At 42.0% G+C, this 14843-nt stretch overlaps 1 long non-coding RNA gene across 1 annotated transcript; it reads left to right on the forward strand.

The window, feature by feature from the left end:
- The first annotated feature begins 279 nt into the window (after positions 1 to 279).
- Positions 280 to 14447, forward strand: LOC102492613 (uncharacterized). Its single transcript, XR_335727.3, has 3 exons — positions 280 to 434; positions 2184 to 2279; positions 14104 to 14447. It is a non-coding gene; the product is annotated as an uncharacterized LOC102492613 (long non-coding RNA).
- Positions 14448 to 14843: the final 396 nt, after the last annotated feature.

A 14843-nucleotide genomic window follows, 5' to 3' on the forward strand; every position in this document is an offset into this window, starting at 1 on the left:
CCCTCAAAAAGCAGTGCTTTCTATCACGTACCTGGCAGAGAATCAATAGAGAATCCTCTCCTTGTTCCACTCCATCAAGTTTCACATCAGATGGGGTTTTTGTTTTGTCAAGTACTGCTTATAACTGAATCAACTGGGTCACTTGCTTAAAATGCAGAGTCTCTCATAGACCTTGGCCTCAAAGATGGACTCAAAGTTGGCTGGGTTAATTTTTCAAGCAGACTCCTAGCTCCTTGGTGGCAATGTAACAAGCTCCGGATAGACAGGGCTTGGGCTGGACCGGCATAGTGAGCTATCTCATGGGCCCAGGACTGTTCGCCACGTGTCTCACAGACCTCACCTGAGTGTGGCTGTACTTCACTGAGACATTGCAGGAGCCCACAGTTCTGGAAGAGGACGCCAGTGCCTGTAAGGCCTTGTCTAGCACAGTGCAGGTAGATAATTATTATGAATGATAATGCCTAGTGATTACTTTTTGATAGAAATAATAATAATAGTTCAAAGTCGAATTTATGACTTTGCTGTTCTCAAAACTCTTGTACTCTCATTATTTCCTTTGGTCTTACAATGAATGGTCCGATGAGGCAGACAAAACCAGGGCTTTTCCCATTTTAGGGTCATAGAAACTGAGACTCAAAGGCAGGTGACTTGTACAAGGTCTCACAGATGGGATTGCTGGCACTTAATCGCAGAGGTTCTGTTTCCATTTTCGTGCTGTACTTTGTTCTGCCTCGCTTGCTAATCTTCTGAATCAAAAGATTTGAAAGTTGAGGGACATTACTCAGGATGATAGAACTATATTTTAGGGATCAATAATGTGTATAAAGAAATTTGCAGTTGTGGTTTGCTATTAAAAATGCCAAATACTAATTTAAATAAAAATGAGAATTCATATTTCTGAGTTATTAGAGAAACAGACCCTATGATTGCATGTTAAAGCTTGACTCTTGGGTATCAGAAGGGCTTCTAAAGTTCATAATACCAACCTATAATCCCTCCGAAATTTTCCAGTGGTGTGCTGAAGCGGGAGCGGTTTGCACCTACATGTGAGAGCCAGTCGTGGGCATTTTTGGTTCACTCCATGGTTATTGATGTCACATTGATAGCTTGGAATTAATTGGCCATGGTGCAAGTATTTACCCTGCAGAGATCAAAATCCTCTATTTAGGACATTTTCACCGCCATAGAGGCAGCTGTTAAGTATTGCTAGCATGCCATTGCTTATAGCTAATGGTCACTAGTACAAAGTAGAGTTCAAAAGTTCTCTGTCCTCTCTATGGGACTTTCTTTGGTGTTGATTTTGTCTCTAACCACAAAATCATACCCCAGTGCCATTGCTTACATGGGAGACTCTTTCTATGAGTTTCTACTAATGGTGTCTTGTATTTGTGTAGTTTGCAAAGTGTTTTCATATTTCTCATCAGTTCTGAGCTTTGTGGGATTTATGGGGCAGATGCTGCCTCTCCTTGGTAGAAAGGAAGGACCTGGATGGAGATCCAACAGAGGATGCGACGACTCCCAGGACTAGATGTGGCAGCCCAGGGTTTGTTCTGTGCTCCTTCTCCTGTGCCAGCTGCTTCCTTCACTTAGAGCACTTGTAACGTCAGAGCTCAGGCTACTGTCTGGGGTGCAGAGAAGAGGCGTCAAGCAGCATAGAGTGTAACGCTGGTCTTAGCCCTTGACGGAAAAGGTTAGACGTGCTAACTTGGGGGTATCTACATTTAGTGGCTAGCTTTAAACTAGTCGCTTCCTTTAGAAACAGTTATGAGTATTTTGTATCTTTGGGTCCTACTGTAGGTCCTGCCCTCAGAATGGAACCTCCTGAATGATTCAGCATTGCTGCTGCTTCCCCTCTTGCACAACCCCCTGCTTTGCTACTGCCCGGTTATGGACTTATTGATTGGTGAGCATTTCACAACACATTTTCAAAACATGCCGAAGGTCAAGAATAAATGACTCATGGGCAGTAACATTTCTTTTTTGCCTCAGTCCCTCTATATTATGTTGGCCAGGTCAGCTAATGCAAACCAATGAAGAAACTGAGGCAAAAGTGAATTGTCCAGCCCTGGCCAGCAGGACGATTAAGTGGAACTAAACCACCTGCTCCAAAACAACTCCACAAACTCCTAATCTTCTCTTCAGTGACTGACCTGCTGAATTGCTTTGTCATTGTTGTTTTTCAGTTTCTTTCTGTTTATTTCACGCGTGACAGAGAACACTCACGACGGGGTCCCAATGCCATGATGCACAGCCAGGCTTTTGCCAGTCTTGAATAATAGGTGAGTGTGTACCTCAACTACTCAGAGAGATCTCTGGATTTGAACCTGGAGCCTACCCATGTAGGATTGTCTTACAGAGTGTTGCGTTTTACCACAGCACCACTGTCTGGCTCCCACTGTAGTTTTTAATACCAAGTAGCTGAAAGAGTGTAAGAAGCGAGTTAAGGGATTTCAGTGCTAATTTTGCAGCCATCTTGTCCCAGAGTACCAGAGAGGTACTCTGATGAGGAAAACTGTTACGCGATTTCAAGGAACGTTGTTGCTCTGCTAGTTTGTGATTCTCCATTAGTCTTTTAGAGAGCAGGTTCCCACAGGACAACGTGAAGGAATGTCTTAAAGTACAGTAGCAGAAAGTGCTCCAGAATAGGAGGCAAAGAATTTGGGCTAACTTTCAGTTTCGCAACCAGCAATTTTTTTCTTTTTCTTTCCTTTTTTTTCCCCTGTAGGGCATGTGCATTTGCCAGAGAACAGAGAGACAGAAAGTAAGAAATCACTCCCCGGGGAGATGACTACGCTGCAATCCCATTCTCCTATCGAGATATTGGGCACGCATGCACATGCACCTGGCCTGAGTGTTTTGAGCTGCTGGGTCTGGGACTCAAACCATGGTTTACTACGTGGGAGTCTAGCGATGTAACTTTACTCCATCTGCTGATCCCGCTGCCTGCAATTTGAGTATTCTGACTTGCTAGGCTTGCGGGCACCTCAGTTTCCTTATCTGTAAAATGGGACAGTGGCAATGCTGTCTTCCAGAGGGTTGTTTAAAAGAGCAAATGATATAATGTGCATGAGCTCGTTTTGCACGAACTTTAATGCATGAAGTGCCTACAATATGGGTAAGCCAAGAGATATTTGGGAAAAAAAGCATCAATGTGGTCATTTTAAAGATTCTTGACAGGTGGCATTTTCTTCCCTGTTTATTTGTTTATTTAAAATTTGCTATGTGTGTGTGCTCACCAGAAAGAAACAGAGAGAGTGAGGGGAGAGGGAGTGAGAAATAACCCCCCAGGGGGATGGCCATGCTACAATCCCTCTTTCTCTATTGTCTTCCTGGGGTTTTGGGCATGCACGCACACACACCCCCCGTGGTGTCCGGAAACCCTGAGTGATCCTCAAGCCATGGTGTCCGGGACTTGAATAGTAGAGTCGGCCATGTGAGATCAGCCGCCTTAACCCCCTGGCTATCTGCTGGCTCTTTTTCCTCTTTTTTCTCAAAAAGTAGTCAAATTTTGGGACCAGCAGTTAGCATGATGGCTATGTTGCTGGACTCCCATGCTGGACTCCCATGTAGTCGACTGTGGTTCAAGTCCTGGACCTGGTGGCTTAAACTCACACCGGGCGCATATGCGTGTGTGCCCAAGATCTCGAGAGGAAAAAGGAGGAGACAGGATTGTGGTGTGGCCATCCCCCCGGGGGGTGATTTCTCACTTTCTGTCTCTCTGTCTCTCTCTGTCTTTCTGGTGAGCGCATGTGCCCTAAAGGAAAAAAAAAAAAAACAAAAAAAAACAAAAAAAAAACAAAAAAAACCTCTCCAAAAAAAAAAAAGTAGTCAAATTTTCAAAATTAAAATTTCTGAATGCCTTTTCTAGAACAATCACGAGAGCTGGAGTTTCTTAGTAGTTCTCCTATAGGTTTTTATACTTTAAAAACCTTGAAGGTCCTTTAATTCTACATAATGTAATAAAAAAATAGAAAGTGTGATGAAGTCAAAGTCATTGATGGTGTCTGCCTGTCTTTTCCTCACTAGCACAGCCCTTCGCTCTGTGCCCCTCCCCCCACACACCTGCATGCCCCTTCTCCACCGCGATGGGTAGTGCTGCTCCCCAGCTCTGTAAAGCATATTCTGGGTGAGGAAAGGCAAGCATATGTTTCTGCGTGACAGAAATTGCTTTCTTCCCCTCCAGTTTGTCCTCTCATCAGGACATGTCAGATCGTAGAGCAACCTTGGCAATCACAGCTCCCACCTCTTCATTTTACAAATGAGCAGCCCAAGGCTTAAACTGAGAAGTGGCTTCCCCATGGTCACACAGACAGCTTGTGGCAGACTCAGGATTCAAGCACCCATTTCCTGCCTTCTCCATTGCACCAGACGCTGAGAGAACACGGAGAGCTAAAAGAAGGAAAAAAATAGATCTTCACGAAACAGCTTCTGGATTTAAGGCCAGCTTTATGATAAGTGGCAATGATGCCTCACAAGCTAGGGGAGCTAGTGTGAATGAACTTATGTAATAAACATTATCACAGAACATGTGTCATCAAACACCTGCCAGATCTGAGCGCTGGCACCAAAGCTGCTTTCATTGTCAAAGAAAAGAGGGGGAAAGAGAACTTGGCTGAACAAAGCTGGCAGGCGTTTTTACTCGAAAATTCAGAGGTAATTTCTAGAGGAACAGAAGTACATTTTCAAAGTTTGTTTTGTTTTTACAATTTATTTAAATGTGATTGGCTGAATTTAATAATTAAAGATGTGCAGACACTGAGGACTAATTGGTGTCCAAAGCTACTTTTAAGTCCACAATCCTTTGTGTCTGCCACAGTTTCCCAGAAGCCTCAAGATGGCCAGGTCCAGAGTAGTGTCTGAAGTTGCTGATATTCATGGAAACACATCCAAAACCACTCTTGTTCTCACTGGAATCTCTTCTTATTAACAGAACATGCCAGAGTGAAAAAGACATAGACCATTTGTCATTTATGTGAAGAGGATTCTTTTTATTTTTTAAAGAATAATTTATTTAATTTTATTTATTCATTCATTTTTTCCTAAGATTTGACCAGAGCAGAGAGAGACAGAGAGAGAGAGAGAGAGAGAGAAAGAAGGGGAGAAAGCAAGCCACCAGGTCCAAGACTCAAACTGTAGTTGACCATGTAGGAGTGTTCAGTGCCTTAACCACCATGTTACCTGCTGCTTTATTTTTTAAAGAATGATTTATTTAATTTTATTTATTCATTCACTTTTATCTTAAAATTTGACCAGACTCTGAGACACATGCACACATACATACACACACACACACAGAGAGAGAGAGAGAGAGAGAGAGAGAGAGAAAGAAAGGGAGAAAGCAAGCCACCAGGTCCAGGACTCGAACTGTGGTTGGTCATGTAGGAGTGTTCAGTGCCCTAACCACTACGCTACCTGCTGGTCCCCATATATTAAGGATTCTTTGGCCTTTACTGGAGGCCAACTTACATGAACATGATGGGGCAGTTGCCAAATATGTGGCCACTTCCCTTTGGCTATCCACAGATTGTTTTTTTTTAACTGCAGGATCTGTTCTTTAATTTACTCATTTAACAGCTATTATTGTGAGAGCATTGGACTAGAGGGGCAGGTGTTACAAGCACTTTGAATTTCAGTTTTCTCATTCATAGGATACTATTTGTTATCTGTGGTACAGAGCTCACCTGGTTGTTGGGGACATTAAGCCAATGATGGGTGGAAGCGCTTTGAAAACACTAAACCGTTCACAAATGTGAAGAATTGTTTCTACTATTCTGTGACCAACAGTATGGTAAGCACCAAAGGCATTCAAAAGAAAAGTAAGAAATGGTCCTGACCCTCCAGGAACTCACAACCTGGGGCATACCCGAATGAAACATACATAACACCTCAATGCTGTGAACTATTTACTGCTTAGATGATAGTTAAAGACTCTAAGCCCTCTGGAAGGACAGAGAAGGGGTAGGTGATTAATGGAGCGGAGAAGCTGGCTGTGCCTCCAGGAGAAAGTGAAGCCCAAAAGCCAGGTGATGGCATAGACAGAGAAGATGGAGGGGAAGGTCTTTATGGGTGGAGCTCACCTGAGTTAACTGTTTTCCCAGTGGAGGATTTTCTTGATAGATTTTAGGTAGGTCAATCTACTTGGAGTTAAGACTCCCAGTCATGCTGGAGTTAAGAATTTTAAAATCCGAAGCCAGTTATAAGTAAAGGAGAGTCAGAGTTGCTTCTACACATCTTTTGTTTAACGTTCCCAACCACCAGGTGAGGTCTGCAGCGCTAATAACAAATAGTATCTTCTGGGCAAGACAACGGCAGTTCTAAGAGCTTGTCACACCTGCCAGCCTGGTCTAATGCTCCCACAATAATAACTAAATGAGTCGTTAGGAAATGAAGTCGTTATGAAATGATGACAGGGAAGAACTACTGTGTAAAGGATGGACCTATGGAGAGCTGCAGGGAAGAGAAGGCTGCACGAGGCCAGGCTGAGGATGAGATGATTCTTGTTAAGTCCGAGGGAAACGAGGGAAGAATTCCACGTACATGAAAGACAGTTCTATGCGCAGGAGGAAGACCAGACATTATGCACTTTCCTTTCTTGGTGATTTATCTTGTGGATTTGAGTTCAATTGGGCAAGGAGGGGCAAAAACGCAGGGTTCCTCTTGATATGTGCATGAGAAGATTCATGAGAACAGAATTGCTTTCTCAGTGTCTATTTGTCTATCTACCAGAAAGAATGGGCAGTTGCTGGCTGGTGCATTGAGTCAGAGATGACCAGAGCTAGACAGGACCGATAAGGTCATCTGGTCACATGTGTGGCCAATTAAAGAATTTCTGTCCCAACATCGGAGGCTGATATGTTCATCTACCCTCTCCTCTGGCCTTTCTTTCTTTCTTTTTTTTTTTTTTTGGAGAGGTTTTTGCTATAGGGCACATGCGCTTGCCAGAAAGACAGAGAGACAGAGAGCTAGAAAGCGAGAAATCACACCCTGGAGGGATGATCACTCTCCAATACCCTCTCCTCCATTCTCCTCTTGGGATCTTGGGCATGCACGCCCACGTGCCTGGCATGAGTTTAAGCCACCTGGTCCGGGACTCGAACCATCGTTGGCTACGTGGGAGTCCAGCGACATAGTTATTACACTAACTGCTGGTCCCTCCTCTGGTCTTTCTAATGAAGAGAGTTCACTACTGCTTGAGGAAGAGCTTATGTGTTAGATGTGTCTGTGGCACATCTAACTTTTTATTTTAAGGTTTTGTAAATTTCCCAATTAGCTCTCTTATTGGCCCCTAGTGTCATACAGAACACTTCAAGCTCCTCTTAGTTTTTTTTTTCTTTTATAATAACAGAGAATGTGCACGTGAGAGAGAGAGACAGACAGACAGAGAAACACTATTCGACAGGCTCTTGTCATGTCATGATCCCTTTTCCAGCCCTCCAGCTCCTTAGAATCCTGGGCACCTATGCATATGTCCTGTGTGTTTTCAAGCCTACTCAGAGGTCTGAAACTACAGTCAGCCATATGGCTTCCAGCTTTGCAGGGCACTTGTGTTATTGCCACGCCACAATGACTGGACCACTTACAAGTTGTTCATTCCATTATTTAGTTAAAGATGCAGGTTCTGTCTTCCTGAGTTTTTTTTTTTATCATCCTCTTTGTATATTGCCCTTTTCATTGAATACGTGAAGTGCCATGAAATCTCAGCAGTTCTATTTTTATTTATCACTTGACTCAAAGACAAGGTAATTGGGTTATAGATCTTCCAGGGGAAAATAAGGAAAGAAAGAAAAAGGAAAAGGAAAGAAAAAGAAACACTTGTGGGATCCTTATTACTTTAAAAAGATTTTATTTTGTTTTGTTTTGAGCTTGCGTAAAAGTCAGGTTCCATGAAACCTGTGAAACGGGTGTTTTCATCTCCTTCCTTTTCCAACTGATCAGCTGGATATCTTCCCAGGGATTGGATGTCAGAAATCAAGTCCAATAAAATCCAGTGAATGGGAAATTTGACGGGATTCGGAGCAGTCTTGCCAAATAGCAAGGTAGAGGGAGCGAAGATAAGGCAGTTAATAAGGGCAGCAAAAATGAAATTTATAGTAAACATACAGCATCTTTGGAGCAGGAGAGGGTTTCCATCAATAGCAGTTGATATTAACAACACATACAAATGAAAAGAAATAAAATAATAATAAATAATCAGGAAAACCCTGAGACACTTTTTTTTGTAGGTAGCAAAATAGCATGTCTTATTTTATGAAATAAATGTTCCCACATTTGCAAAATATGAGTATACCTAAAAACGCTGCCACTGGGCAAGCAAAACTACCGAACGATCTAAGAAGGAATTATTAAAAATGGGACCATTCTAGTATTTTGAATGCCTTAATTGGTACAGAAGAAACATGGGGGACCTATATAAATACACTGTCGCCCTAGGATGGCCTTTTATTGTGACTTAAACAAGTTCCACTGCCATGGTCTGTCTCACACTATGTGGTAGAAAATCATTAGTTTGGAGTAGAAAGGATAATCTTTACCAAGAACATAGAAAATGTTCCATGAGCTCAAAACAAACAAGCAAACAAACAGAAGCAGGTCATTTTTCTCTTTTTGGCACTGCCCAGGACCATATGCTTCCAGAGATGGGAATTTAAAAATAGCCTGTCACACAGCTCACTCTGTAGCCTTGGGACAGGAGGGGGGTGGGAAGGGTTGCTTCACACTTAATAATAGTGACACTCACATTTATATCAGCCTCATTTTAGAGTAACCCCAAGTACTTTTCAGTTATGAGTTTTCATCAAATCTTCCTGATACTCCTGCAAATTGAGTAGGAGGTAGAACAAGTCTTCCCACTTTGCAGAGAAGATGACTGGGGCAGGCAAAGGTAAAGTCACTCCCTCAGGACTGGACTGACTCCGGGATGGTCTTGGGCTGTTTAAAACTCAGAAGCAGCCCCATGCGGCAATACCCTGGGCCTGTGAGAGCCACGGGGTCATAGGATGTTGCACAAAGAGCAAGTTGCTTCCCATTGCCACTGTTTTGAAATGCACTCTTTCATGGTAAGCATTTCATCAGTTTGTAATTTTAAGGCCAAGCACTTAGAAGGCGGGCCGATCTGTATTTCCCAACATTCAAAATCAAAATCTCACACCAGGACAAGCCTTAGGTTTGCATTTGGTGCCACTTCACAGAGTCCTAATAACAATGCAGGTTCCCAAGTCCCCGTGATTCCTTGTACTTGGAAATAGTTTAACATTCACATTTCATCAGATTTGTGTCACGAGCTGCAATTCAGGCCGGGTCAGGGTTACGGTGAGAAGGAAGAAAGGCTCAGCGTTGGGAAAACTTTCTCATCTAGTAAGAGCCACAGAATCCCACCGGACCCTGCATCTTCGGTCTGCACAATTAGGGTATTTTCCTGCCAGCTGCACTACCTCCCAGGACCAAGTCATGTGTGGAGAGTTGGCTGCAGAGGGTTTGTGCTCAGGAGAGACGCTCCCACCAGTTTGGGCCCAATCCTCAGTTTCTACTTGTTTGTACAACCTGAAAGGGAATTTTAGATTTGGCAGGACCTAAGCAAAGTCCGTAATGAGTTCCCTTTGCAGGAGGAAGGAAAACTCTGGGCTTCCTGGTGGGAGGCAGGCAGTTTGGATATGTGGAGCCCCAGTAATGTTGTGTTACTGGCGAGCTTAACCCTGCACTAGCCTTAACTTCCTCTGCTCTGTACCGTAATCTCTCTTTTTTCCAACACTCTACACTCCCCTGCTGGTTTCCCCTATATTGTTCCTGGCAAAACCCCAACACCAGAGAAATGCAATTATTCTCTCATTCCTCCTTTGCTTGCACCAGAAGCAGCAGAAGGTTGTTAAGAATATTGCAGACTAGGCTGACCAGCTCATTTTTAATTTGAGATCATAAAATTCAAGTGGTCCCTGCCAGAGGACCCTACAACGCTTCTAGAATAGTTCCTTTTTAATCTCTTGATCAACTCCTCCATATCTTTAGTTCCTTCCTGAAATATCCTCCAAGCTCTACCTTTTTCATCCCCCAGGATGATGATCTTCCTTTCTTGCTATTAGAGGAGAATGAGTTCATCTTCCCACCACCACATCTTAACCCTCCTGCCTCTGGACCCATGTACCTGCATCTGTACCTCCCTCTCAGTGGAGAAAGTGTCATGGCTTCCAAGGCCAACCCTCCCATTTGTTCTCTAGAACCTATCTTCTTCCTGTGTTTCTTTCCTGCAACCTCAATTTCTGATATTCTCCCTTACCTATTCTATCAGCATATATATGCCTTTATAATAACTGTTAAAACCAACAACTCTTTGGGCCAGCAGATGGCGTCATGGTTAAGGATGCTGAACTGTGGTTCGAGTCCTGGACCCGGTGGCTTGCTTTCTCACTTCCTCTCTCTCTCTCTTTCACTCTGTCCCTCTCCGGTCAAATTAAAATAAATAAGTAAATAAATAAAGTTAATTTAAAAAAGAATTAAACAACATAAACTCTTTCCTGATTCTATGGGTCCCTCTAACAACGACCCTCCATCCTTCCCAGGTGCCTTCATAAGAAAAAAAAAAACAACAAAAAAAAACTTTAAAGATCTACATTTCTGTCTCCAGTACTTCAATTCCCATTCTCTATTAAACTCTGCTCCAATTTTCTTCTGACACCATCACTCCATTTAAACAACTTACAATATTCACTTATCATGTTCACTAATGGCCTACCCATATCAACGCCAAAATGTACTCAATTAACTGGACTATTCAGCAGAATTCAACATGGCTGGTCCATCAAATTTATTGCAAGATGTTCTTAAGGTATCTGTGATTGCACACTCCCATGTTTGCCCTTACCTTTCTGTCTCGTCTGGCTCTTCCTCTCCACGTCAAACCTTGGTATGCACTGGTGTTCTTATCTCTCTTGCATCTCTACTCTTTCTAGATGAACTTGAGTCCCATGGCTTTAAAATACCATCTATACGCAGATAACTCCAAATCTCTGTTTCTAACTGACTTCTCCCTCAAGCACTAGACTTAATAACTTCACTTGTGTGTGTAAGAGGTATTTTACACAATCTGTGACCCAAACCAACGGCTGATTTCCTTCTTCCTCATCCCTAATTTCTCTTGCTCAAGTCTTCCCTGTCATAATAAGTGGCATCTGGCCTCCTAACTATTTGTTCAGGGCAAATAACTAAGAGTCATTCTCATTTTCTTCATTTCCCCAACATCCTGTGTTTAACTCATCAGCAAGTTCTCCTGACTTTACATCAAAAACATATGTCAATTTATGCAATTTCTCACCATCTCCACTGCTGATCTGATTCCCAGCTACCATCATACTCTTTTGGCCCACACTTTTGTCCCCTCTATTCAGATCTTCATGCAGCAGTCAGACTGATCTTTCAAAAACTATAAATTAAAACGTCACCTCTTTGCTAACCCACCTTTCCATGAACTATAAAACCCTACTTGAGTTGGCCCAATGACTTGTCTGCCTCATCTCCTTCCCTCGGTTTTACCCACAATACCCATTATTGTCCTCGCCCTCAAACTTCCCAAATGCTTTCCCATCTGAAGATTTTTGCACTTACCTTTTTCTTCTGTTTGGATATTCTTCTTCCCAAAATATAATGGCTGCTTCATCTTATCCTTCAGGTCTCGGTACAGATGTCGTTCCCTCACAGCAAGTTTCTTTGAGCAAGATTGCTAAGGTATCCATTTAAAGGACTAGCAAGTATCCTATGCCCTCAGCAAAGAAGCATTTTCAGTGATTTGAATTCAGTGACTTCTATCATTAGCTTTTGTATTAAGTCAATATAAAAATGGAAATTTGTTACTATTGGGCCGTTGGAAAAGTCATGATGCATCTTTGTATGGAAAAATATATTGTCTTCTGTGGTTTTCTAGGATAACATTTGCTGGGTCACTCAGTGACCGATTTTATAAGAAGCTATATGAGGAATATTTTTATGTCTAAGTACTAGAAGAGCTTTGTTTCCCTTGAGTATAACGACACAACTAATTTTACTCTTTTTTTTTTTTTTTTTTTTTTTCTTTGTCAACCTGAAGCTCAGATCCAAAATTTTGGCTAATGTGTTACAAATGTGTAAGACCATATGACCTGGCTTTGGTCTAGACTTCACTATCTGATTGAACTTCCTGCAATCCTGGCAATATTCTGTATCTTCAGTGTCCAATGAGTAGTCACTGGTCACAAGTGGATACTGAACACCTCAAGTGTGTCTGGTAAACCTGAGGGACGCAGTTTTCAGTTGTATTTAATTCTGATGGATTTAAATTTTAATAGACACATGTTAAACAGCGCAGCCCGAATATCCTCTGGTCTGTTTCTAGGATATTGGAGTTTATGTTCCTGTGTTCTTTATTATTCCTTTTTGTATTTCGTATAAATTTCCTCAGTCATTTGTGGCTGGAGGTAGAAAAAAAGAAAGGAAGGAAGCACACTTAGATGAGTAATTGACCTTGCAGGGTAGGTTGGCATGTTTCTAGGCTTGGGTGCTGTGGCCAGCGTACACAACAATGAGTTTCAAAGTCTGTTTTTGTGAACTCTTTGGAAAGGACACCAACATCAAGTCTGAGAGTCAAGTTCTAGTGTGTGTCTTGCTGTGGAATATGTGGCTCCAAGTAAGCCAGAGATTCGATATGCTCACATGTAAGAGGAGAATTCGAGATTGGTAATCTGGTGCCTTTGGCTTGGCATCTCTGATGCCAAGTGTGCAGTAGCTGTACCTATTCCCACTTCCTTGGAAGCCCTGAAGGCTGGCTACCTACTTCAAACATGAAGCAAACTTTCTAAAGGTCATCTCATTCAAGTCTGTGCTCAAGGCAAAGTTGATGGTAAATGAATTTAAAACAAATAGTGCTATCTTCAGACTATCTTCAGGGAAGGAGAACTGACTCTTAATACTTAGAAATGTGGATTTTTTAATACAGCATGAAGTATTAGAACCCTTCAGTATGCATGGGACTGAAACCAGAAGACTTGGGTTCTAGTCCCAGCTTAGCTGCTAGCTGAGTGACTTTGATCAAGTCAAAGTTTCCTCTTCTCTCAAATGAGAGGATTGGGCCAGATGACCTTTAATTTCCTGTCTAGCAATAGCCATAATCAAAACTAACATTTACTAAGTACTTAGAATGTGCTAAATTGCATTACCTTATTTAGTCCTATAAAGGCCAAGAATGTTACCATTTCCATTTTAAAGATAGGAAAAAAAAAAACAAAAAAACTGAGCTTTTGTGTTTCCTTGCAAAGTTGGTAAATGGTGACATCTCCATTTGAATCTCATGGTTTGGCTTCAGGGCCTACCTTTTTCTCTGTTCTAACCTGTGTAGACTTATGTGTTTTTCCATAGACCAGAAAATCACTCTTTTTCTGTAGACAAGGAGTTGTATTATTCCTTTAAACTGAAAGTTCCAAATCTAGGCCTTAAATGGGCCCAAACATGGTCTCCTTAAACTTTGGAGTAGCCAGGAAGGCTCAGTATAGTCAGAATTAATGGGATGTTTGCCACTAGGCAAAAACAGTCGCATTTATTAGTCTAGCATGATGTACAAATAATCTCCCTTTCTGAGTATATAAAAAGAGATAAAAATGTCGATATAAAAATGTTAGAAAGCAAGTGAGCTCGGACGTATGTCATGACAAGAATTTGTCTCAGATTTTTCACAAGTCACATCACACTCATTTCACAAAATCCTGTCACAAAGAGGTGTTTTATCCCATAAGTCTCATCATTTCTTGAAAGCAGGGTGTCTCAATCATCCCTGTATCTCCAACATGTTGACCCCAGAACTTGGCCCTAAGCCCATCCTCAATACTTAATACTTTCTAATTGTTAGAGCAGCATCCCTATGTTCATTGGAATCCTGGAAAGTTAGAGCAATAACGGTTTTAGCAATTTTAAGTCCAACCCAAAAGACTTTCTCAAGGTAAGTAGATGTTAGAGTTGAGACTAAGTCCCTTGTCTTCCTCCTGATAGTTCAGAGCCCTTTTCCCTCACCAGAGTAGTAGTCAGAGCTACTTCTTTGGAAGATGGGGGCAAAGGAAATATAACCGAAATTTCAACTTGCTTCTGCAGCTATCAGGAGCAATAATGCACCAGTGACGGGAGAAACTGTCTCTCCAAGCTCCACCAAAGGCCACCAGCTTATGAGAAGCATCCAGCCTGCTCTGAGCTACATGCCTGGAGGCCAGAGCCGCATGCAGGAAAGTGAGAGGAAGTGGAAACGTGCAAGCAGAGGGCTCAAAGCAACAGGCTCACCACCGGAAAAAAAAATAAAAATAAACATGCTCAGAAATAGTGTAACTGATATGCAAAGAAGATCAAAATAAGGGTTTTAAAATATCGTGGCTGCTTTAGAGGAGGTGGGGGTGGTAAATGAAGCAAGGTTGCAAATATGTGTGTTACGGGAGAGGGGGCAGTTAGGTGAATGGTTTACTGCGGACAGGCCAAGGGAGCTCAGATTCCAAGGGTATTTCAGATGAAAATGTGGCCCTTACATGTGGAATGTAAAGAAAGTCAAACTCATAGAAGCAGAGAGTACAAAGATCATTACCAAAGGTTATATGGTGGATGTTCTAGGGAGATGTTGGGGAAAAGATGTAAAATTTCAGTTCTAGAGGGGACATAAATTTAAGAGATAAAATTAATAATAACTGATGCACTTGAAAATTTCCAAGAGATTAGATTTTAAGTGTTCTCATTACACAAAAAATGATGCATTTGTTAGTTAGCTTGATTTTGCCTTCTATAATACACACACACACACACACACACACACACACACACACACACATCATCATCATCATCTTGTACAC

Source organism: Tupaia chinensis, unplaced genomic scaffold, assembly GCF_000334495.1.
Source record: "Tupaia chinensis unplaced genomic scaffold, TupChi_1.0 Scaffold000515_1, whole genome shotgun sequence".
NCBI lineage: Eukaryota > Metazoa > Chordata > Mammalia > Scandentia > Tupaiidae > Tupaia > Tupaia belangeri.